The sequence below is a fragment of the Somniosus microcephalus genome, chromosome 16, assembly GCF_052327205.1.
Source record: "Somniosus microcephalus isolate GS21.2 chromosome 16, FLI_Smic_1.0, whole genome shotgun sequence".
Classification (NCBI taxonomy): Eukaryota; Metazoa; Chordata; class Chondrichthyes; order Squaliformes; family Somniosidae; genus Somniosus; species Somniosus microcephalus.
The window spans coordinates 86,584,999-86,610,036 of record NC_141002.1 but is presented as its reverse complement, the minus strand read 5'-3'; positions in this window follow the sequence as shown (position 1 = coordinate 86,610,036).

Sequence of the window (25,038 nt, the reverse complement as noted above, 5' to 3'; positions counted from 1 at the left end):
CTCCGAATGAGTTCGCTCGCCTGCTAGGCAAATTTCCAGACCTGACCAGGCCCACGTTCTCCGCCACGGCCATGAAATATGGTGTGGAACACCACATCACCACCACCGGCCCCCCGGTCCACGCGCGGGTCCGGTGCCTCGAACCTGGCAAGCTAGCGGTCGCGAAGGCAGAGTTCGCTACAATGGAACGCTTAGGGATTATTCGCAGGTCGAATAGTCCCTGGTGTTCGCCTCTTCACATCGTTCCGAAACCTGGCGGAGGATGGCGGCCCTGCGGCGACTATCGGTGTCTAAACGATGCCACCACTCCTGATCGATACCCGATCCCCCACATCCAGGATTTCTCTGCCCATTTGGCTGGAAACAACTTCTTCTCCAAGGTCGACCTCGTCCGGGGCTACCACCCGGTCCCGGTGCACCCAAAGGACGTCCAGAAGACCGCAGTCATCACCCCATTCGGCCTTTTCGAATTTCTGCGCATGCCTTTCGGCTTAAAGAACGTTGCCCAGGCTTTCCAACGCCTGATGGATTCCGTGCTGCGGGACCTCAACTTCATCTTCATCTATCTGGATGACATTTTGATCGCCAGCCCCACCAAAGAGGAGCATCTTTGCCATCTACGCACCCTTTTTCAACGTCTCAGCCAACACGGCCTGATTATCAACCCGGCTAAGTGCCAGTTTGGCCTGCGACAAATCGATTTCCTGGGGCATCGCATCACCGCAGAGGGAGCAGTCCCTTTGCAGGCGAAGGTGAAGGCGGTGACACACTTCCCACGCCCGCAGAACATAAAGGCTCTGCAAGAATTCCTAGGCATGGTAAACTTCTACCACCGTTTCTTGCCTAAGGCAGCACTGCTCATGCAGCCCCTGTACGAGGCCCTCAAGGGCAAGTCTGGCAAGGATCCGGTGGGCTGGACGGTTGATATGGACCGGGCATTCACCGACACCAAGAGCGCCTTGGTCAACGCGACCATGCTGGCGCACCCGCTGCCAGGAGCCACCATCGCCCTCACCACCGACGCATCAGATTACGCAATCGGCGCCGTTCAGGAGCAGTGGGTAAACGGGCCGTGGCAGCCGTTGGCATTCTTCAGCCGTCAACTGCGGCGTAACGAGTGGGCGTACAGTACTTCAACAGGGAGTTGCTAGCCCTTTTTCTGGCCATCCGCCATTTCCGGTTCTTGTGGGAAGGACGTCCTTTCACCGCTTTCGTCGACCATAAGCCACTGACTTTTGCCATGGCCAAGACCACCGAACTGTGGTCATCTCAACAACAACATCAGCTGACATACATCTCCGAATTTACCACAGATATTCAGCACGTGGCCGGTAAAGACAACCTGGTGGCAGATTGCCTCTCCCGCGCGACCGTGCATGCAGTCCAGCTGGGCATCGACTATGCCCTCATGGCAGCAGGCCAAGTCTCAGACCCAGAAGTGCAGGCTTACCGCACCAACACCACTAGCCTCCAGTTGGCCGACGTCAGGTTCCATTCGGCTGGTACCACTTTGCTGTGTGACATCTCCGTTCGGGACCCTCGCCCTATTGTGCCAGTCACCTGGCGCTGCAAGGTGTTTGACGCCATACATGGGTTGCCACACCCAGGAATTAAGGCTTCTCAGAAGCTAATGTCATCTAAGTTCGTTTGGTGGGGCATGCATAAAGATGCCTGCGACTGGGCCAACACCTGCGTGGTCTGCCAAAAGGCCAAGGTACAGCGCCACATCAAGGCTCCGTTGGCCACCTTTGCAGTTCCTGAGCAATGGTTTGACCATGTTAATGTGGACCTGGTAGGACCACTTCCACCTTCCCATGGTTTTACGCACATCCTGACCAAAGTAGATCGCACCACCAGATGGCCGGAGGGAGTTCCCCTGTCATCTACTACTTCGGCGGACGTGGCCAGGGCGTTCATCTCTTCATGGGTCACCCGTTTTGGAGTGCCTGCTGACATCTCTTCGGACCGGGGACCGCAGTTTTCCTCTGAACTCTGGAATGCGGTGGCTCAACGACTCGGTGTCAAGTTACACCGCACCACAGCCTACCACCCACAAGCGAACGGTCTGTGCGAACGTTTTCACAGATCGCTTAAGGCCGCACTGAGGGCCAGCCTCCAAGACGCTGGATGGGCAGGCAAGCTGCTGTGGGTCATGTTGGGCCTTCGCATGGCCCCCAAGGAAGATCTTCACTCTTCCGCGGCAGAGCTCATTTATGGTCAGCCGCTGCGAGTGCCAGGGGATTTCTTGCCAACACCAACGGAGCCATGGTCCGCCTCACGCCAGCTTATCAGTCACCAGGAAGCAGCCAGATGTTTCGCGCCGGTTCACACATCGCATCACGGGTTTGAGGGCTCTCACGTTCCAGCGGAGCTGAAACAAGCCGACTACGTGTTCATCCGCCACGATGCTCACCAGGATCCGCTCAAGCCCCCAAACACTGGTCCTTTCCGCATGTTAGAGGCAGGAGACAAAACCTTCAAGGTGGCTGTCGGTGGTAAACCGGACCACATTTCGCTCGGCCGTTTGAAGCCGGCACACCTGGACCTTGACCGTCCCGTCGAGACCGCACAGCCACCGAGATGAGGTCGGCCGCCCACCGTCATCATGCCAGGACAAGTGCAACCACCCGCCAGTCCGCCCGCCATCCAACAGCTTCCGCTTCGGGAATACAGGAGTCGTTCTGACAGGCTTGTCAGACCCCCTCACCATTTGACTTTTTCCGTTAAAGACAATTCTGGGGGGGCGCATGTGGCAGAGCCACTGAGGGACTCTGAACAACTGTACATAATTCCCTTTAACGATGTGTTAGCTACAGACTAAATCTGTACCATTGTATATACTGTTTGCATGTACAGTGCGTGACCCCTTTAAGAATGCGGGCAAACGCGATGACATCATGCCGCTAATCGCGTGATCACCCAAACGTGGGAACAACATGATGACATCATGACGCCATCCATGGGACCGCCCAGGCAGTCCTCGTGGAGCCTCTGACCTGTTAAGACCTGTATTCATAGTTCTCTTGCATTAATCTGTTTAAACTCATTAGTTTGACATTAAAAACCTTTTTGATTGATTGCCTGCATCGAACTCAATCTCTGGATAGGAATTTGACCATTCCTACAATACGAACATTTGGATTTTTCCATATTCAACAGAATATTTCCCCAAAAGCTATCTCAAAAGGTCACTGCCTCCATTTAAACCAATGTCCTCACTCCAAAATCATACAGGCAGATTCCCTCTCCAACCACCTTCTTCCTGTCTCCAGATTCACAGGGGAGCTCCATCTCTTCAATAAAGAAAAGAAAGACTTGCATTTGTATAGCGCCTTTCATGACCACCGGACATCTCAAAGCACTTTACAGCCAATGAAGTACTTTTGGGGTGTTGTACTGTTGTAATGTAGCAAGCACAGCAACCGATTTGCACACAGCAAGCTCCCACAAACAGCAATGTGATAATGACTAGTTATTCTGTTTTTGTTGTTGATTGAGGGATAAATATTGGCCAGGACATTGGGGATAACTCCCCCTGCTCTTCTTTGAAATAGTGCTATGAAATCTTTTACGACCATCTGAGAGAGCAGACGGGGCCTCAGTTTAATGTCCCATCCGAAAGACAGCACCTCCAACAGTGCAGCACTCCCTCGGTACTGCACTGAAGTGTCAGCCTAAATTTTTATTCTCAACTCCCTGGAGTGGGACTTGAACCCACAACCTTCTGACTCAGAGGCGAGTGTGCTACCCACTTTTTTTTAATATATATTATTTACTGAGCATTAAAAACATTTACATCGTGATCGTTACATTGTATCATACAAATCCATTCTGCCGCTCTGCACAGCCATTCCTCCACCACATATTAACATCAAAACCTGAAGTTTAATTTGTCTCCCGTAACATATATTAATCGATTGTACTTTAAAAATTGATCGTAAAATATTATCTTTAAATTCCTTTCTGAATAAAACATTCACAGAGCCTTATAATGATCTTTTAGCTTATATTTAAAATACTCTTTTAGATTTATTCTCCTCCCCTTAAAAAACAGAGCATTCCTTCTTTGCATAATCACGAATCTAGCTAAACTGAACATTAAATTAATTGCCGCTCCACTAGACTCTGCCAGACTCTCCTGCAATCCCCATCTCAAAATTGAGTCCCATTCCCGCTCTTCGGTCCCCACCCAGCAAAAAAACCTCACACAACTGTTGAACATAGTACTTAAAATCCTTTAACTGCGGACATAACATCAGTAAATGGGATAGAGTCTCATCCCATGTCCCACACACTGGGCAAATTGCCACCTCCACTCGGCCAATCTTACATAAGACCATCATGGTAAAAATCTGGTTATGAGCAAATTTGAAATCCAGTTCAATCCACTCTGGACATTTAAAATCCACCCACACTCCCTTCCAAATCCTGCTGAAGTCCAGCTGTGGGTATATACTCTGCCAAAACTCCTGACCAGCAGGTGTCTTGAATCTCCATTCTCTGAATACCTCATAGAAATCTTGAGTATTACAGTTGTCAAATTGGACCAACTCTCCCCCTTTCTCCAGCAGAAAGCTTGGAAAAGCAGGACACATTTTACTTCCTTTGGAGATTGCCGCATTTATTTCTTCCATCCAATCCTGTGGCATTGCCCTCACAATCTTCTCATACATGATCATAATTGCTTTTTCCTCTACCCCCTGATCCTCCTCCCACACCATATCCCTCACTACCGCTTCCAGCAACCAACCTGGAATTACCTCGTATAATACATCTTTCACCGATATAATCCCATCTTTTATAAAAGCTTGATTAAATAAAACCTCTCCTTCAATGTTGACCCACCTATTCAAAAATAAGGGCTATTCTAATAATTCCTCAGCCCCCTTTGGCATAAACTGCACACTTTTAAAAAATTGGGCCCAAGTTTCTACAACCCCCTTATAAAACCTAGGGAGAAGTTTAATCGATTTCAAAAACATGTTATTGTATTCCATATACAATATCCCCTGCCCTCCAATCCCACTTTGTTTTATAAAATACTCAAAACTCTTCCAAAAACTTGTATTTCACTTCTGAAAAAATCTCTTCATCCATTTAATTCTAAAGGATTTTTTCTTCAAATCAGAATCTGGAAATTGAGTCCTCCCTGATTTCTCCGTCCAATGATGGTTTTGTAAGCAACCAAGGCTGGCTTCCCTTCCAATAAAAACCTCACACAAGCCTCTCGGATGGATTTTTCCATCCATTCAGGAATATCCTCCACCATCAATAAGTACCATAGCTTAGATAGCAGGAGAGCGGACACCACTGTCGCTCTTCCTTGTATTTTCAACCACCTTCTTTCCCATCTTCCTAAAATCTTTTTAATTTTCATAACCTTCAGTTCCTAATTTAATCGATCCACTTCATCCCTGTCCTTCTTGCACCCCATATGCACCCCCAGAACTTCCAAAACCTCCACCACCTTAAACGGGTTTTCTTCCAATCATTCCCCCTTACCCCTTCCCGCAACCAGGCATTGGGACTTACTATAATTCACTCTGTCTTCTGAAGCTTTACAATACTCCTTCACTATGCCCATAGCTTTCCTCACTAATGATCTTCTCCCCAACCTTCAACTCTCCAATTAATGATAATCTCTGTCGCAGCTTTTCTTGCTCTAGAAAATATCTAGGGCTAGATTTTCAGTTGCTTGCGCCAGCAGTTAGCGCCTTAAGAGAAGTGATTTTCGGGCGCTATGCGTGTAGCGCCCGGGCGCAGCGCAGTTTGCGCCCCGCCCCAAATTAAGTTGCCCGTTAGCGCCGGCGCAAAGTTTAGCGGCCGCCCGGATGCGCGCGCAGAAAATGACATCACATCCTCGTGCAACGCCCTTTGGCCGCCCCGAATCCAAACTTCAGTCGGACCGCCCCATTGTGCGGCTGGCGTCCAGAGCGTTTGTAAAATGGAACGCAACAGACCCTGGGGAGCGCAAATTAAAGGGCACTCCTCATGCACTATAAACGGCACTCTGCATGTGTTGTGTGGAAGGATCCAGTGTGTTGTTGTGAACGGTGTATTTATGTTTCCGGGCACCACCACCACCACCTCCTCCTCCTCCTCCTCCTCCTCCTCCTCCTCCTCCTCCTCCTCCTCCTCCTCCTCCTCTCTGCTTTTGAAAAGAACACATGCACCCTTCCCCTTTAAGAGCTCACTGGCACCAGAGTGTCTGCCGTACGCTGCGCCCGAGCTCGGGCGTTGCGCTCTGCACCGCCGGCTTAGCGCCTAAAGATAGTAGTGGAACGCCTCTTTTAGCGCTCCACCAACCTCTTAGGGCGAAGCCACTGAATTTTTGGCAACGGGGCGCTACTTTGGGGCGGGCGCTAACTTCGGGCGGGCGCTAAGGTTAGCGCCCCAAAACTGTCTATACTGAAAATCTAGCCCCTAGAGTCATAACATAGTGTCATAACAGCACAGAAGGAGGCCATTCGGCCCATCGAGTCCATGCCAGCTCTCTGTAGAGCCTCTAGTGCATCTTTCGCCCTCCAATGCATCTTTAGCCTGTGCACGGAGAATGGCCCCCTTGCATTTTTCAGCTTGCAATAATTCCCACTCTTCCTTTAAAACCACCCACTTAGTCTCAGCTCCCTTATCCCCTCTGTCAGCAGCTTTACAGATATCCATAAACCTTCTGTTTATATTCTCTTCTCGACGCCGGTTAGCTGCCGCTCTCTCTTTCCCATAACATACCGAAAAAACTTTTACCTCATATTTGAAATTGTCCCACCAAACTCTTCTTTCTTTCAAGAATAAAGGTTCCTTCCGAGCATTCATTATGATATTTAAAATCCCTTCTTTATAAGCTATTTCTTTCAGGTATTGATTGATTAAAATCCACACCCCTGGACCAATCTTAACTCTGCTGTTCCTAATTCTAAGAACCAAAGCCGAGTGGTCACTAAAAAATACTTTTTTATAATAAATCTCCATCACTTCAGAACTTAACCTTTCCACATTAACACAAAATCTATTGGGCTCTGTTTGAAAACATCACCCACCCAACCTGTTCAGGAGAACTTTTTTAAGGGGTTCCAAATCCCTCCATAAGTCTCTCAAATTTAAATTTGCCATCATTTTTACATTCATCCCTCTGGAGTTATCATCCTTAAAGGTCATCTGGGCTGAAATGTCCATCCGAGACAAAAATACATTAAAATCCCCCACTATACAAGGGTTTTCCGCCTCTGCCACTTATCTCCAACCTTCAAACTCAGTGAATAACCACCGAAAAAACTTGCGACGCTTGCAATGGCAATGACTTCAACCCCTCTGGGAACCGTACCTTTACGTAACGGGTTCCATCTGCTACCCGCATTCCTGGATAGTATCTCCTCTTTATTGCCCAGCAAATTTTAATGTCCCACAACTCCAACTTTTTGATAAGTACATCACCCTCAATATAAACTGGTAGGTTTAAGAATGAGACCACTACCTCTTCAGAATATAGCCGAGATACCTCCAAGAACTTATCTCCAACCTTCAAACTCAGTAAAATTCTTTCCACCTCCTCTCGGCCACTGACTGCCACCTCAAACCCAACATTCGGCTTTGGTCGGCAGGCAAAGCAGCTTCCCTCGCCACAGTCCTCATGTACCTCCCAGGTAATATCCCAAGCTCGTATCTCCTTATCCTCGCACTGAACCACCACCGTGTTTTCTTTTCCAAACCTCCTGGGGTCCCAGCCCAAATCAGTTAAAAGAAAGAAAGACTTGCATTTAAGTAACGCCTTTCAAAAAGGGTACAAAAAGCCAAAGAAGTACTTTTTGAAGTGTAGTCACTGTTGTAATGAAGGAAACAGTGGGTCGCACTCTCGCCTCTGAGTCAGAAGGTTGTGGATTCAAGTCCCACTTCAGAGACTTGAGCGCAAAAATCTAGGCTGACACTTCAGTGCAGAACTGAGGCAGTGCTGCACTGTCAGAGGTGCCGTCTTTCAGACAAGACGTTAAACCGAGGCCCTGTCTGCTCTCTCAGGTGGATGTAAAAGATCCCATGGCACTATTTCAAAGAAGAGCAGGGAGTTAACCCCAGCGTCCTGGCCAATATTTATCCCTCAGCCAACATTACAAAAAACAGATTATCTGGTCATTATTACGGTGGCATAGTGGTTAGCACTGTTGCCTCACAGCGCCAGGGACCCGGGTTCGAATCCGGCCTCGGGTGACTGTCTGTGTGGAGTTTGCACATTCTCCCCGTGTTTGCATGGGTTTCCTCCGGGTGCTCCGGTTTCCTCCCACAGTCCAAAGATGTGCGGGTTAGGTTGATTGGCTATGATAAATTGACCCTTAGTGTTAGGGGGATTAAATAAGTGGGGTTATGGGGATAGGGTGGGATATGTGTTGGTGTAGGGGTTACAGGGATCGGGTGGGATATGTGTCGGTGTAGGCTCGATGGGCCGAAATGGCCTCTATCTGCACTGTGGGGTTTCTGTGATTTCTGTGATTTCTGTGATTACATTGCTGTTTGTGGGAGCTTGCTTTGCGCAAATTGGCTGCCGCGTTTCCTACATTACAACAGTGACTACACTTCAAAAAGTACTTCACTGGCTGTACAGTGCTTTGGGACATCCGGTGGTTGTGAAAGGTGCTATATAAATGCAAGTATTTTTGCTGTTTTTGCACTGCTGCAGTGCTGTTAATTAAACTATTTTTGATGCTGAAATACTAAAATGATGCTCAAAGGGTTAAAAAAGCTAAACGTTTGAACTTGGTAGACGAAGATTTATCATCAGCCTTATTTGAGTTGGTTAAGGTGTTCTTACATTTTATTTCCAAATGTCAAGACCTTTTTTTTTTGCTTAGCATTTGCAAATTAGTTTTACATGCACAAGCATCCACTCCTCTCCCACTGAGACACACGCTAGACAAAAGGAGCTAGCATTTAAAATAATATTGCAATGGCTGTTTGAAACAGCATGATAAATTTAATCTACATAATGTCAAAACTGACATTTTTATAGGAAAAATATTTCAATATTTCTTTGTTGGCCACTAACTCTGCGTGGGATTCAGTTACACAGATGTGATCTTGCAATAAAATGCTTTTGAAATGTCAAGAAATGTCATTCGCCAGATTTAATTAACTGATCGGCATGTTGTTGGGAAAAGCAAAAACCTATCTTTTACCGATTAAAAGCTTTTATTTCAAAGAACAACGGGATGTCAAACGACAGAAAGCATTAAATAAATTTAGGTGAAGCATCATAAGGTTTAGATTAGCTATGGAAAAGGACAGGGGGCAATCTAGTGTAAAAATAGTTAATTGGAGGAAGGCCGATTTCAGTGGGAAGAGAATGGATCTGGCCCCGGTAAATTGGAATCAAAGATTGACAGGCAAAACTGTAATGGAACAATGGGCTGACGTTAACGAAAAAATAGTTTGGGTACAGCTGAGATACATTCACACTAGGGGGAAAGGTAGGGCAACTAAAGTCAGAGCTCTCTGGATGATGAACGAGATAGAGAATAAGATAAAGCAGAAAAAGAGCACGTATGACAGATGTCAGGTCAAGAATACATCTGAGAATCAGGCTAAATATAGAAAGCTCAGAGGAGAAGTGAAAAAGAAAATAAAAGGGGCAAAGAGAGTGCATGAGAATAGAATGGCAGCTAACATAAAAGGTAATCCAAAAGTCTTCTATAGGCATATAAATAGTAAACGGGTAGTAAGAGGAGGGGTGGGGCCGATTAGGGACCAAAAAGGAGACCTACGCATGGAGGCAGAGGGTATGGCTGAGGTGCTAAATGAATACTTTGCATCAGTCTTCACCAAGGAAGAGGATGTTGCCATAGACATAGTGAAGGAGGAGGTAGAGGAGATACTGGATGGGATAAAAATTGATAAAGAGGAGGTACTAGAAAGGTTGGCTGTAAAAATAGATAAGTCACCAGGACCAGGTGGGATGCATCCAAGGATGCTGAGGGAAGTGAAGGAAGAAATCGCAAAGGTACTGGCCATAATCTTCCAATCGTCCTTAGAAATGGAGGTGGTGCCAGAGGACTGGAGAATTGCAAATGTTACACCCTTGTTCAAAAAAGGGTGTAAAGATAAACCCAGCAACTACAGGCCAGTCAGTTTAACCTTGGTAGTGGGGAAGCTTTCAGAAATGATAATCAGGGACAAAGTTAACAGTCACTTGGACAAAATTAACAGTCACTTGGACAAGTGTGGATTAATTAAAGAAAGCCAGTATGGATTTCTTAAAGGCAAATCATGTTTAACCAGCTTGATCGAGTTTTTTGGTGATGTAACAGAGAGGGTTGATGAGGGCAATGTGGTTGATGTGTTGCACATGGATTTCCAAAAGGGGTTCAACAAAGTGCCACATAATAGACTTGCCAGCAAAGTTGAAGCCCATGGAATAAAAGGGATAGTGGCAGCATGGATACGAAATTGACTAAGTGACAGGAAACAGAGAATAGTGGTGAACGGTTGTTTTTTGGATGGGAGGGAGGTACACAGTGGTGTTCCCCAGGGGTCAGTTCTAGGACCACTGCTTTTCTTGATATATATTAATGACTTAGATGTACAGGGCACAATTTCAAAATTTGCAGATGACACAAAACTTGGAAGTATAGTGAAAAGTGAGAAGGATAGTGATAAACTTCAATAGAACATCGATAGGCTGGTGGAATGGGCGGACACATGGTAGATGAAGTTTAACACAGAAAAGTGCAAAGGGATACATTTTGGTAGAAAGAATGAAGAGAGGAAATATAATCTAAAGGGTACAATTCTAAAGGGGATGCATGAACAGAGAGACCTAGGGGTATATGTGCACAAATCATTGAAGGTGGCAGGGCGGGTTGAGAAAGCAGCTAAAAGAGCTTACGGGGTCCTGGGCTTCATGAATAGAGGTATAGAGCAGGATTTTCAGTGGGCCATGGAGGCAGGATTGGAGGCATGTGGGGGGTTAAAATCCTGAAATCGGGGGTCCCGACCCCATCCCGCCCCCAAACCACCTCCATGCCAGTTTCAAAGGAGATGGGTACCCACCCTGCACTGGGACCCACCTCCCTGAGGCGGGAAGGGGATTAGTGCCAATTAACTGCCTGTTAATAGGTAGTTAACAGGCAGTTTTTAGCCTAATCCCTATTTTTAATGTTGAAATGTGGGATTCCTGACGGCTCCAAACCACGCCAAGTTAGAGGTGGCGGACCGTCGGGATGAAGGGCTTGGAGGGGTCGAGATGTCCGGTGTTCAGGTGAGTGATGGGTGCATGAGTGCAAAAGTAAGTGTGTTTGGTATGTGTAAAGTGTTTAAATAAGTTTTACATACCTTTACTTACCTTTACAGCCTTCCTTCCTTCAGGTCTTGGGAGTTCCTCATCTTACCGGCACAGAAAGCAGAATGGCTGCGAGCTGTCAAAAATTGCAGCATTCAGCTTTCTGTTCCGGGGAGATCTCTAAATCATCCTGAGAGGAAGGAATTAACTTAGAATACAGATTGTCAGTGTTTGACAGCTTCAATCAGCTGTGAAGCGCTGATATTTCATCTGTGAAAAGGTCTTGACAGATGAAATATCAATCTGTGATGTCACCTGTTGCCGGGTGGCCCCTAATTGGCCTGCTGAGCCCGCTGGGTGGGCTCAACAAGGTCAATCAAGTCAAAATCGCATGGGTTGGCTAGAACTCGATGGAGGCGGGACTACAACCCCAAAAGTTGTAGTCCCGCCTCCTACCCAACTCCTCAATGAAAATCCAGCCCAAAGAGTACAAAAGTGTGGAAATTATGATGAACCTTTATAAAACACTGGTTCAGCCTCAACTGGAGTATTGTGTCGAATTCTGGGCACCGCACTTTAGGAAGGATGTGAAGGCCTTAGAGAAGGTGCAGAAAAGATTTACGAGAATAATTCCAGGGATGAGGGACTTCAGTTACGCGGATAGACTGGAGAAGCTGGGATTGTTCTCCTTAGAGCAGAGAAGATTGAGAGGAGATTTAATAGAGGTGTTCAAAATCATGAGGGAACTGGACAGAGTAGATAGAGAGAAACTGTTCCCATTGGCAGAAGGGTCGAGAACCAGAGGACACAGATTTAAGATGATTGGCAGAAGAACCAAAGGCGACATGAGGAAAAACTTTTTTACTCAGCGAGTGATTAGGATCTGGAATGCACTGCCTGAAAGGGTGGTGGAGGCAGATTCAATCACGGCTTTCAAAAGGGAGTTGGATAAGTACCTGAAGGAAAAACATTTGCAGGGCTACAGGGAAAGGGCAGGGGGAGTGGGACTCGCTGAGGTGCTCTTCTGTGCTGTAACCTTTCTATGATTCTATCTGCTCCATCCAGAGAGAAATGTACAGCAGTGCCTTTGTCAACCAGTTATCATTTTGAATATAATTTTACCATTGTATTATTAAAAGGTGCTTTTCTCTGACCAATTTTATCTCCTGCCTTCGCCCTCTCTCCTGAAGGCTTAGGCCTAAGTTTTCTAAAGTAGCATCGATGGTAAATCACTCAATTTGATGTGTTACCATCGGTGATGCAATCAGAACACCGAGGCAACTGGCTTCCTGCTGGTGCATGGTTCCATGGGCACTGTTCATCCTTCATTGTTCACACAAATGCCCAATATTTTTGTGTGAGAGTTGGCAATAAAGGGGCAATTGTCTTACTTCCTTCTGGGAGGGGGGCCTTGCCCGCCAAGGTAATGGGCTCGATTTTACTAATGGAGGGGGGTTGAGTGCGGGCCCGCTGCTCAGTGGCTTTCTGACCCGCTCCCGGCTGCCTCCTCCCATCAGTTACTATTTTGCCTTGATTGGCCTCGTTACGGCCGACGTGCGGGTCCCTCCGGGCAATTGCTTGGAGGCTATCAGTTTCTCACGTCTGATGACGCGCTGTTTGAATGAAAATTTAAAGGGGCCATGTCCCCTTTGGAATAAATGTCAATGGGATGGATTGGTGCTGTATTATATAGAAAGGGGAGTTGACAGTGTCTGTTCTGAACAAAGTTTAATGAATGAAATTGCTGGTCATATTATTCCAGAAAGATGTTTATGATTATTTTATATATCAATTTATTATCTGACTATGGAATAAAAAAGATGCCAGATTTGTTCCAATCATTGGCTTAGTAACATTAATGCTTTTTTCTCTTAAAAGTACTGGCTGCTGCAGGAACAGCAGCCCCAATAACTAAGGCTGCATCCAGGATCAATGAGGGCTCCCTCCATGCTCTTGTTGAGGGAGTTAGAGGATGCCAGGAGCTCCTCTTCCCTGGAAACGGAAGGAGGAGGCCGCCTCAGCAAACCAAGGCAGCTTGTCTGCAAATTGCTGAGGAGGTGAGCTCGAGGTCTGTGTGCAGACTCACATGGGTTCAGTGTGGAAAAGGTTTAAAGATCTGCTGAGATCACCTAAAGTGTGGCCTCTGTGTTCTGGGAAATGGAAGTTCAAGAGTGAGGGCTCAGGGCGATTTCCATGTAGAATGTTGGTGGTGACACTGAGCGCAAACCATCGTTTATTGGACAGATGATGCCTGGGGTTTTGAGAATGTCGGACTTATGTTTATCTCCATGTGCCAGCCACCTGTGGTTGAAACATAAGCTTACGCGAAACTGGCATGGCTGAGTGCATCCCTTGCCTGACAGCCATCAATGTGGTCGCCTGCTGCTGGATTGGCCACATCCGGCCCCGAAGGTGTCACTCCCCATCCTCCTCCTCTTCCTCGTCCTCTTCCTCGTCCTCTTCATCTTCCTCCAAGGAGGCTGTGTGCTGAGCCACTTGTCCATCCGGCAGCACTAAGCCGCGCTGCTCTTCCTCCGAATCTGACGACCAGGATGAGAGGATGTAATTGGTTCCCATCCCGTTGTTATAGATTCCAGTTGAGGCAAGAAGCGTGCAAGCACACACTCAAAGTGGCCTGAAATTATTCCCAATCAGTTCAAACAGCACACGTGTGTTAGCTTTACCATCCACAAGGTCAGTAGATTTGCAAAATCTTATCCCAAACCTTCAGCAACAAAGTTGTTGCATTTGAAAGCCAGCCATGTTACAGGAGCGCTTTTAAAGTTCTGCACCAATAATGACTACAGATCATGTCCTCCACCAACTCGTCTCCTTGCAGCCGAACTGTTTCTGACAAGACGGGAAACAGGAGCCAGAGGCACGAAAATGGGAAACCTCGATCAAAATAGGATTATCAAGGCAGTTGACAGGCTCTTAACTGCCTTAACTACCTGTCCCACCGGTTCCAGTCGGGTCAGTTTGGGAGCAGCTGAACAGGCACTCACAAAAATTGCGTGGGGGCGGGATGGAGGCAGGTTGGGTGTCTGAAGTAATTTTTTCTGATTTTAGCAGCTGACACGCCTCCAAATCCACCTCCTCAGGGCTGTTAAAATTGAGCCCAATATATCAGAAATTCACCCGTGCACTGCCACCATTTTGTGACCAATTTTTCAAAATCGTGGGCAGTGCGTGGGCAAATTTCTAACATACAGTCTCAACAAATAAGCCACACAAGTACGAATTTGTAAATATACACCTCAAGCATCAACAAGTTATTCTCCAAGGGGGACTTCATATTCAAGTCTGATTCCAACCTTGTCTAAATTGCACTGACATGTGCACTTCCAGCAGGATCGCAATCAGAAGCATAACCTTGACTAATTTACCTTTGCTAACCCAGAGGCCAATTATAGCGCCCACATCATTGCACCGTCCAAGATCAGCGTATTCTGCATGGAGTGGGAATCAAAGCCGAGACCTTCCTTGTCTGTCTGGCTCGGCTGCACACCTGACTAAACATCAATGAGTATTTGGGCAGAACCCTATTTGGAAAACTAGACAACCAAGATTCCCTCCATGGACATATTTAATTTGGGTTTAGCGACAGCACAAGCAGACACGATGAAAGCCCACCCAACGGCTTTAATGGGTGGCAAGGGGAGTACAGTTGAGTATCAGGTCAGGCAGCATCTGTGGAGAGAGAAACAGAGTTAACGTTTCAGGTCGATGACCCTTCGTCAGAACTGGAAAAGTTGGAGATGGAACAGGTTTTTAAGCAAGTGTAGAGGCAGGGAAGTGGGGGGGGGGGGAGGAAAGAACAAAAGGGAAGGTCTGTGATAGGATGGAAGGCAGGAGAGATTAAGAGGTAAAAGGGATGATGGTGCAAGGCCTCCTTTTCTGTTTCTCTCTCCACTGATGCTGCCTGACCTGCTGAGTATTTCTAGCATTTTCTGTTTTGACTTCAGATCTCCAGCATCCGCAGTATTTTGCTTTTGTACAGCTGAGTATCAGTTCCATTGCCAGTAGACAGGCTCACAGACAAACTTGCCCCAACTTGCAATACCCATACGACTGTCTCTTCAGTTTTAGATTGAATTATTTATTCCCTTTCAGAAAAGAAATAGCGGGCTGCCTGGGGAAACTTAAAGGGAGAATCGAAAATAAAATAGACTTTTAAGTGGCGAAGAGAAATTCAACAAGACAAAAAAACAGGGAAATAAATCTTACCTTGTTATAGGAAACTTCTGTGCCCAGAGAGTGGTTAGAGTGTGGAACTTGCTACCACGTGGAGTAGTTGAGGCAAATAACATGGATGCATTTAAGGGGAAGCTAGATAAGTACATGAGGGAGAAAGGATTAGAAGGTTATGCTGAGAGGGTGAGATGAAGTAGACTGGGAGGAGACTCGTGTGGAGCATAAACACCGGCATAGACCAGTTGGGCCGAATGGCCTGTTTCTGAGCTGTACATTCTGTGTAATCCAATGTATATTTGTGAAGTCTGTTGAAATATGGTGAATAATTTGGTGCTGAGATCAGCAGATATAAAATGACCATTTGGGACATAGTTACATATATCGATATCTTGTAAATTCAATCAGCATTTCCCCTTTGTTAATGCATTTCTCAAAGTTTAAGCATAATTTGAAATAATGCTCAAATATATCGGCATAGTAAAGGATTATTTGCCTTTGGTGAAAAATAACTAATACAATGTTTCTTTAATCTGTCATTAACAATTCCATATATCCTTAGAAAAAAAACAATGGTGCATTTTAAGTAGCCTGATGTTAATTATTTAGCAATGCATCCTTGAAGTTAGGTGAATTTCAATTTCACTTTTTTTACAACACCTGTAAATTTTAGAGACTTTGTTTTCCTCCAAGTGATACCCTACAATACACAACGGGACTAAGCACACAAGTCATTTCTATTTTCATTGTGACATACTGCTTCACAATGTCAAAGTACAGCTGAGAGTGGGAGAAAATAAATTACAGATATAACCGGCACCGTAAGAAACATTGCAGAAGAGGCCAGCTAGACGACATGGTGTCTAATACTGCTGATTTCAATTATGTCGAGTGCTTTTTAATGCGATCAAAGAAATAGGTCCTTCACGTTGTTAATGCATGCACTGTACTTTGGGATGAAAGACCTTTCATTCTGAAGAGCAAGAGTGGGTGCCAATGGCTGTTAAAAAATCCCTCCTGTCTCATTGATCGCAAGAGCTCAGAAAACGATGAGGTTTAGGCGGCCTCGCTGGAAATCAGCAAGTGTGCTATAGCTGCTGCAGAAATTACAGATGAACCTTAACAGTGGGGCTTTGATCAGGTGACTGGGAACAGCTGACAATGTGGCCATTGCCCCGACTTCAAGACATTGACAAAATCCTTGGCTGCGTCATTTCATGAAGATCCAGAATACTTAATCCCTTCAGTAGTTACGAGCAGTACAACCTTGCAAAGACCAAAAGCTTTCCTGATTGCTCAAAAGGTCAGATTTGATGAGCGCTTGCTTCGATACTAATGAGCAGGGGTGAGGGATTGTTAGGGTGTCACAATTGTTTTAGGTATTGGGCTGTTTTACAGCTGTGGCTAGTCAGGAGTTAATTATCAAGCCCTTAGTTTTCGACGACTGCAGCGCTCAAATTTTAATTAACATAATTAATTATTCTCCTTAACGAGTTGTACTTAATAGTGTGAAATCTTGTATTCTACGACAACTAATAATTTTGTGTGGAGACAGAAACAGAGTTAACATTTCAGGTCGATGACCTTTCGTCAGAACTGGAAAAAGTTAGAGATGTGACAGGTTTTAAGCAAGTGCAGGGGCAGGGAAAGCGGGGAGGGGAGGAAAGAACAAAAGGGAAGGTCTGTGATAGGGTGGAAGGCAGGAGAGATTGAGGGGGCGATTTTGCCAGCCCTGGGGAGGGGGGTAAGGAGGCGGGACTGCTGGGAAAATGGCAGAATCTGGGGGCGGGTACCCATCACGCCCCAACCTGCCTCTGTGCCATCTTCCCAGGAGGCGGGTACTTAAGACAGGTAGTTAACAGGCAGTTTTTTTGAGAATCCCTATTTTCAGCCCTGAAGTCTGGGCTTCCCGACAGCTCCGAACCTCGCCAGGGTCAGCGAGGCGAGCTGTTGGTCTGCGGGGGTCGGAGGGGCGGAGATGTCCAGTGTGCAGGTGAGTGATGGGTGCAAGTGTGGAGAATTGAGTGTGTGAGGTGACAGTAAAGTGTTTTAATAAGTTTTACTTACCTTCACTTCTTCCTGCAGGCTTCATCCCTTCAGTTCTCAGGAGTTCCTCATCTCACCGGCACAGAAAGCAAAATGGCTGCTGAACTGTCAAAAGCTGCAGCTGCCTGCTTTCTGTTCAGGAGAGCTCGCTAACAGAGCCTGAGTGGAAGGGCTCAACTTAGAGGACAGATTGTCAGTATTTGACAGCTTCACAGAGCCGTCAAACACTGACACTTCATCTGTCAAAAGCTCTTGACAGATGAAACGGCACTCGCTGACGTCACCAGTAACCGACTTTCCCTTAATTGGCCTGCTGAGCCCGCTGGGCGGGCTTAACAAGGTCAATCAAGGGAAAATAGCGTGGATTGGCCACAAGTCGATGGCGGTGGGACTAAAACCCAACAAGTGGGAGTCCCGCCTCCAAAAGCTCCCCATTGAGAAAATCCAGATCTAAAAGACAAAAGGGATGATGGTGCAAGACAAAAGGAGATGGTAATGGGACAAGTAAGGAAACAAAAGATGGGTCTAGAGGAGGTGTAAATGGGAATGACAGAATCATCAGCAACAGCTGCTGTCCAAAAAAATGGGGGCAGAGGTTATGATTTGAAATTGTTGACCTCAGTGTTGAGTCTGGAAAGCCGTAAAGTGGCCACCTTTGCAATCATTTGCCCCATGGTGCCGTGGATGTGCTCTCGATTGCACTCCCTCAAGGCGTCATCACCCTCCCTGAATGCCATTTTGAAAGTGCTGCATCCCAGAGGATTCCTGCGCTGCCTGCCTCTTCCTTCCCTGCCGGATGGCCACCCACTGACTATCCTCCTGAACTCTCTGTAGCTGCGGGGTGACCGCCTCCCGGAACGTGCGCTCTAGGAAATTCTCAGCCTCCCATACACCCTGCAATGACACCAGCCGCTGCTGAAGCTAAGAAAGCCTGAGTTTGAGTTCGAGCAGTCGGTGGCACTTCCCACAGACGTGGTTGTCCAGGACACATGAAGCGTCCTGGAGTTCCCAACTGGGACAGGAATTGCAGGCAGCAGGTCTCAGTTGGCCCATCATTTTGTTTATATATACATATATATATATAGTGTTTTGATGAAGGGTCATCGACCGGAAACGTTAACTCGGTTTCTCTCTCCACAGATGCTGCCTGGCCTGCTGAGTGTTTCCAGTGTTTTCTGTTTTTATTTCAGATTTCCAGCGTCTGCAGTATTTTGCTTTTATATATATATTGTGTTCCAATTGCTTTCTAATATCTAATTTGCCTATTCAGAGAAACTTTACACCCCCAATACCTAACAGCCATTTAACCTTTTTATCTAGATGCAATTTGGATCCTGCATTTTGTTTTTTTAGGAACTAGAAATGTCAGCAGATGTCACAATTCTCTGACTCCAGATTAACATCCTTTGGGGGTCTTCTTCCTAATATTGCATTCTAACCTAAAGGAAGTATTAAAAAAAATCTACACTTTTATGTTGGAAAAATAACCTTGTTTTGATCCTGATTGACTGACATTGGGGGAAAAATTCAGTATCGCCCCGTTTGGGGTGCGATAATCGGCCGTGCGCAAAGTTTAGCCTCCGACTGCAAACTTGGCTTTTATCACCCCCGGAGTTGATTGGAGTGCTAAATCAGGCACTACACACTTCTCTTAAGGCGCAAAAGCCGAGGAGCGAGGCGCTAACTCAGAGCGCGGGCGCAGCGCAGGTGCTGTCAGTTAGCGATGGAACACAGACACACTGGGGGAGGGTCGATCGTGCTCTCCAGCCACACCCTGCTCATTGGAGGCTTGAATCTCGGCCTGGAGAGACCTGTGCCTAAATCTTGCAGCCAAGGACTATGGAGAGGGCCAGGGAGCGAGCACAGCGCTTCAACGAGCAGGCCTTGGAGGCTGTGGTTGACGCGGTGGAGTGCAGAAGATCAATACTGTACCCAGAGAGTGGCAGGATGCCTTTGTCATGCGATTACAGAAGAGTGTGGAGGGAGGTGGCTCAGAGCGTCTCCTCCAGGAGCATGGTGCCCAGAACCCATATACAATGTAGAAAAAAGTTCAACGACCTCACTCGGGTCGTCAGAGTGAGTGGCTTTTTTTCAATACCTCTCCATCCCTCCATCTCAACCTCACTCTATGGCCAGAGGGTCTTAAAACCCCAATGCCCAACACTCATCCAATACCTATGGCCCTCTCATGAAGCACACACGCACATTCCACACTTTGCATACAGTAAGGGCTATTCACCTATGGGAGGTACATCAGGCAAGACCATGGCTGTATACAGTAAGGGCTATTCACCTATGGGAGGCACATCAGGCAAGACCATGGCTGTATATTTACTCAGACACCGTCCTTTTACTTGCAGGCCAAGCTATCTCATAATAGGAGACAGCAGCAACGGACGGGTGGAGGGTGGACTCAGCTGGAGCCCCTCAGCAATCTTGAGGAGCACGCCCAGAGGGTTGTGGCAAGCCGGGTGATCGGTCCCGTCGCCACTGGAGAGGCCAACCCCGTTCTGGACAGCAATGGTCCTCTCTCCTTCCACTTGTCCCTCACAACACCAGCCTTTGACACTTTCAATCCAGATTACTAAATCGCTGCACTCATTCCTCCCTTACTGCCCCCCTGTCCTCACATTAAAGCCACTCTTGTACCTCCCTGCTTTCAGATGGTGATTCACCAGCTGAGGAGATGGGCCCTCAAGCCGCCAGTGGGAGTGAAGCTGCAGGCGAGGAGGAAGATGAAGCCGGAGCATCAGCACAACCTTCTCCCGAGGAAGCCCATGTCCACACTGGGAACACGCCTTCCTTGGAGGGGAGCAGGGGGGAAGGCTCTGATGAGGGTGAAGCTCTAGGACCCAGCGGGCTGCAGAAATGCGATGGGGGTAGGGAAGCTCAGGGGCCTTCTCCCAAGAGGGAGAGTATGCCAGCGAGTCCTACTGCACTGAACGCGGAGGAGGAGCGGCTGATCGCTGAAATGAACACCCAGGCGGTGGACATGCACACTGAGCTCATAGGTGCAGTGGGAAGGGTGCCTGAATGCATTGAATCACTGGCAAGGAGTATGGAGCACTTCGCTGTAGCACAGGTGGATGCCACGCAAATGTTTAGTGCTGCAATTCAGTCACTGGCTGCCGTGACCCCATCTCTGACTGCTCTCATGCAGACTCAGATTGAGGCCACGCGAGCACTGACTGCTGCCATCCTCGCTGGTTTGGACACATTTCCCCGGGACTCTCACCGCGCCACAGCAGGCCAGCAATCTGTGCTCCAGCAGATTGCTCCGGATGCTGAAGTGATGCCCCGTGAGAGTGCCAGTGTGTCGGTCGAGCAGGGAGTTGCTGTCCTCTCTCAAGATGACAGCATTCCTGCTGCCACCACTGTCACTTCTCCATTGCACTTGCCACCGCCTGTAGGACAGACTGCTGCCGCCCATGCAGAGTTGGTGCAGTCTGCAGCCGGGCCCCCCAGGCCCAGAGCTGGTCGAGGCCATCCTTCAAGGGCATCTGTAGTCTCAGGTTCTGACAATCAGCAGCCTTCTAGCAGCCTTGCTGCAGCCACTGGGGTCCCATTACGGAGGAGCTGCAGGGTGGGAAGGGGGGAAGTGCACAAGGGAAGGAGATCACCCTCGAAGGGCAAAAAGTAGGAGGTGTGACAAAATGTTGGTCATTTTTTTATTGAAGGCCGAGGTTTGTGGTCAAACTTTTGTTTAGTGTTTTGGACATTATCTCCAGGTTGTGAGAACCAGTTGTGTTAATGACTGTTTTTTTGTGTTTCTTTCTATTAGTTTGTCATGAGGAAATGACACACACAGAGTTTGTAAAATAAATAAGTTTTTGTATTCAAAATGTACATGTTTGGTCTTTGCAATCATTGCTGCCTTGGCCGGCTTAGGGGTTGCGGGATGGTTTCATTCAGGTTGTTCTCAATGGCAGAAGCCATTTCCTCAGCAGGGGCTTAGAAGCGGCTTGCTATGAGCCTTTGACGGACGGCCCTTCCAGTTTCTACATTGTGTGCCGCCCTCCCGCCTTGGTGCTGCTGATGATCATCCTCCTCATCTTCCTCCTCCTCTTCCTCCTCCTCCTCTGGTGGTGCTCCAAGGCCTGGTGGCATTGCCTGGGTCCTGAGGAATGCCAGGTTATGCAGCATGCAGCACACAACAACGAAGAGGGAGACTCGCTCAGGCGAGTACTGCAGGGCTCCTCCAGAATGGTCCAGACAGCAGAACCGTTGCTTGCGCACGCTGATTGTGTGCTCAACGATGTTCCTGGTAGCTAGATGGCTCTCGTTGTACCGCAGCTCAGCAGGGGTGCTGGGCATACGGAGCGGTGTCATCAGCCAGGTGCACAGTGGATATCCCTTGTCCCCGAGAAGCCAACCACTTGGGTGATGCGGTGCCTGGAAAAATTCTGCCACAGTAGTCTGGCGCAGGATGTATTGTGGCTGCTGCCAGGATAACAGGCATTGACAGCGAGTATCAGCTGTCTGTGGTCACAGACCAACTGCACATTTAAGGAATGGAACCCCTTTCGGTTGCGGAAATCCTCTACATTCTTATGCGGAGCACGCAAAGCCACATGTGTGCAGTCAATGGCGCCCTGCACCATGGGGAAGCCTGCTATCCTCGCAAAGCCCATAGCGCGTTCATGCTGCTTGTCCGGGGTCATGGGGAAAGAGATGTACTTTCGTCTCCTTTTATAGAGGGCATTTGTGACCTGATGGATGCAGCAATGGACCGCGAACTGGGAGATATTGGCGATGTCCCCAGTAGCTGATTGAAATGAGCCGGTGGCATAAAAGCTGAGAGCCACTATTATCTTCACTGCCACCGACAGAGATGTCCTGCTCCCAAGTTGAGGCTGCAGATCTGGCTGCAGCAGGTGGCAGAGCTCAGTGACCACCTCCTTGCTGAAGTGCAGCCTTCGCAAACACTGCTCCTCAGACATATTAATGTATGAGAATTGTTGGTGAAATACCCAGGGAGGGCAAAGTCTCCTGCACAGAGGCCTGTTGGCCCTCCTCCGTCTGGCCATGATTGCCACTCTCTGCGTCTCTGTGGCCTCCGATTCTGCTGGCGCAGGACAATGCCCCCAGTTAGTGCAGCCCCCATAGTCTCTTGGCAATCAAAGTAATGAAGGTCAAAAACCAAAGTGCCTGCAAATTTATGCTCAGTAGCCAAAACTACTTCACACAGTGTTGACTCAATGCAGAAGTCTCTCTTTGTCTCTTTCAAAATCTCTCTCTCTCTCTCAGAATCTCTCTCTCTCTGTCAGAACGAGTGGTGCAAAAATGTCTACCCCAGAAAAAGCCAGAAAGAGGCCCCCTTTAAATACCGCCTCCCCAGCCCCACAGCGACTGGGAAGCATTCCAGTCTACCTGTCGTTGGTTGCACCAGGCGGAAAGGAGGGGGGCGCCACTCAATATCCATTCCGGGGTGCCCCAAGGGCGTTGCACGCTCGACTGACGTCAAGATCTGCGTGCGCAGGAGATCGGGGTGGTATTGTTTAGTGCCGCCGCAAAATGTCCGGTCAATTTCGCGAGAGGCACAGATATCGTCGCGCCCGGGCGCTAGTTGCTTTATGCCCCATTAGCGCCCTCTTAAGGCGCTAACGGGAGGCGCAAACCAACTGAATTTTTTCCCCATATTCTTTACAGACATTAATGGTTTAAGGGAAGTGGATTTTGCTGTGTTCCTGAGGTCTTACTAAAAAGTGGTCTGAGTAAAGAAATCCGTAAGTGTTTGGAGCAGCACCTCAAATGGGTAGAACAAAATTAACAACAACCTACATTTATATAGCGCCTTTAATGTAGCAAAACATTCTAAGGCGCTTCACAGAAGCATAAACAGACAAAAATTGATGCTGATCCAAAGAAAGAAATGTCAGGAAGGATGACTAAAAGCTTGGTCAAAGAGCTGGGTTTTAAGGAGCGTCTTAAAGGAGGAAAGGAAGGTGGAGAGGTTTGGGGTCAGAATTTCAGAGCTTGGGCCGAGACAGCTGAAGGCACTGCCGCCAATACTTGTGCAAAGAGGGTGGGGGATGTACAAGAGGCCAGAGTTGGAGGAATGTAGAGTTCTTGGGAGAGTTGTAGGGCTGGAGAAGAGTTTATAGGGAAGGGCAAAGCCATGAAGGAATTTAAACATGAGGATAAGAATTTTAAATTTGAGGCATTGGGGACTAGAAGCCAATGTAGGTCAACGGGAACAGGGGTGATGGATGAGCGGGACTTGTTGTGGGATAGGATACGAGCAGTAGAGCTTTGGATGAGCTGAAGTTTATGGAGGTTGGAGAATGTGAGACCAGGAGAGCATTTGAATAGTTGAGTCCAGAGTTGGAAAAGGCATGGATTAGGGGTTTGACAGCAGATGGGCTGAGGCAGGGGTGGAGGGGGAAGTGGAGAAATTAGTGGGTTTGTAAACAGGGGTGGATTGAGAGGGGCAGAAGAGGGCTGTCTCCATGAATTGTGGAGAGGATAAAAAAGCCTGCAATTTGTCCACAAGTAATGAGGGAAAGTTCCTGACACAACCTTCCACAATTTTTAAATTGGCTTTGCTCATAAATTATTTAAAATACAATTCTGATGTTATTAGGTCAGTCCTGTTGACTGATGATTGAATGACAAGAATTTGTAACAAGGCTAGATGGAAACATTCATCTAAACTGAACAAGTGTTACTAGCTGCTGCGTTTTAAACACCAAAATATGTTTGTTAATCTGTTACTTCACTTTGAAGACCATAAATAATAAAAATTGAATAACATACCGCTGAGAAAATTGCTGCACATTTTGAACCCATACAATTTTAGTCCTGTTTATACAAGAGGCTCTGGCCTAGAAATTGGGTTGGTAGCGCCGGCGCTGAGCGCCTAAAGAGACCTAGAATTGGGGCGAAGCCCTATGTTGGGGCGGCCGCTATGAAGATAGCGCCAACTCAGATATTGACTATACATTTAGCGCCTGCGCTAAGTGTTTGCGCGCGCCCGCGAGCGCAAGCAGCTCATGACGTCATTTCAGTGTGCAACACCTTTTAGGAGCGCCTGAGCGCATATTGGGTGGCGCCCGGAGCCTTAGCGCCCAGCGCTATTAGTGACAGTTCGAGGGAGGGCTAACAGGCCCTTCTCGGAGTAGGGCGGCGCTATTTAAAGGGGACAGCTCTAGTGCAGAATCTTCTGCCACTTGGCCTGCTCATTGCGATCGCTGCTAGAGAGAGTTGGCGAGCTAATGTGGAGCGGAGTTCTGGGAATTTAGCTTCACAGTACTTGGGACCTTCAACCCTGTCCGAACCACTTGCACCACTACACCTAAAAGCCTTTTGACCAACTGGCATCGGAATGGGAGCTTGTTTGGAGGGCGACGGCCTCATCGCCCAACACTGTGAAGGGGCAGAGAGATGGCGGGAGAGAGGGCCGGGATTGGCCAGAATGAGGAGGGGCAATGGAGGTCGCCCAATCCGACGGGATGCTGCGAGGGTCTTTAGGCAGCAGGTGACAAGCCTTGACATGTCGGAGGGGCAGTGTTTGCGAAGGCTCCGAATCTGGAGGGACATTG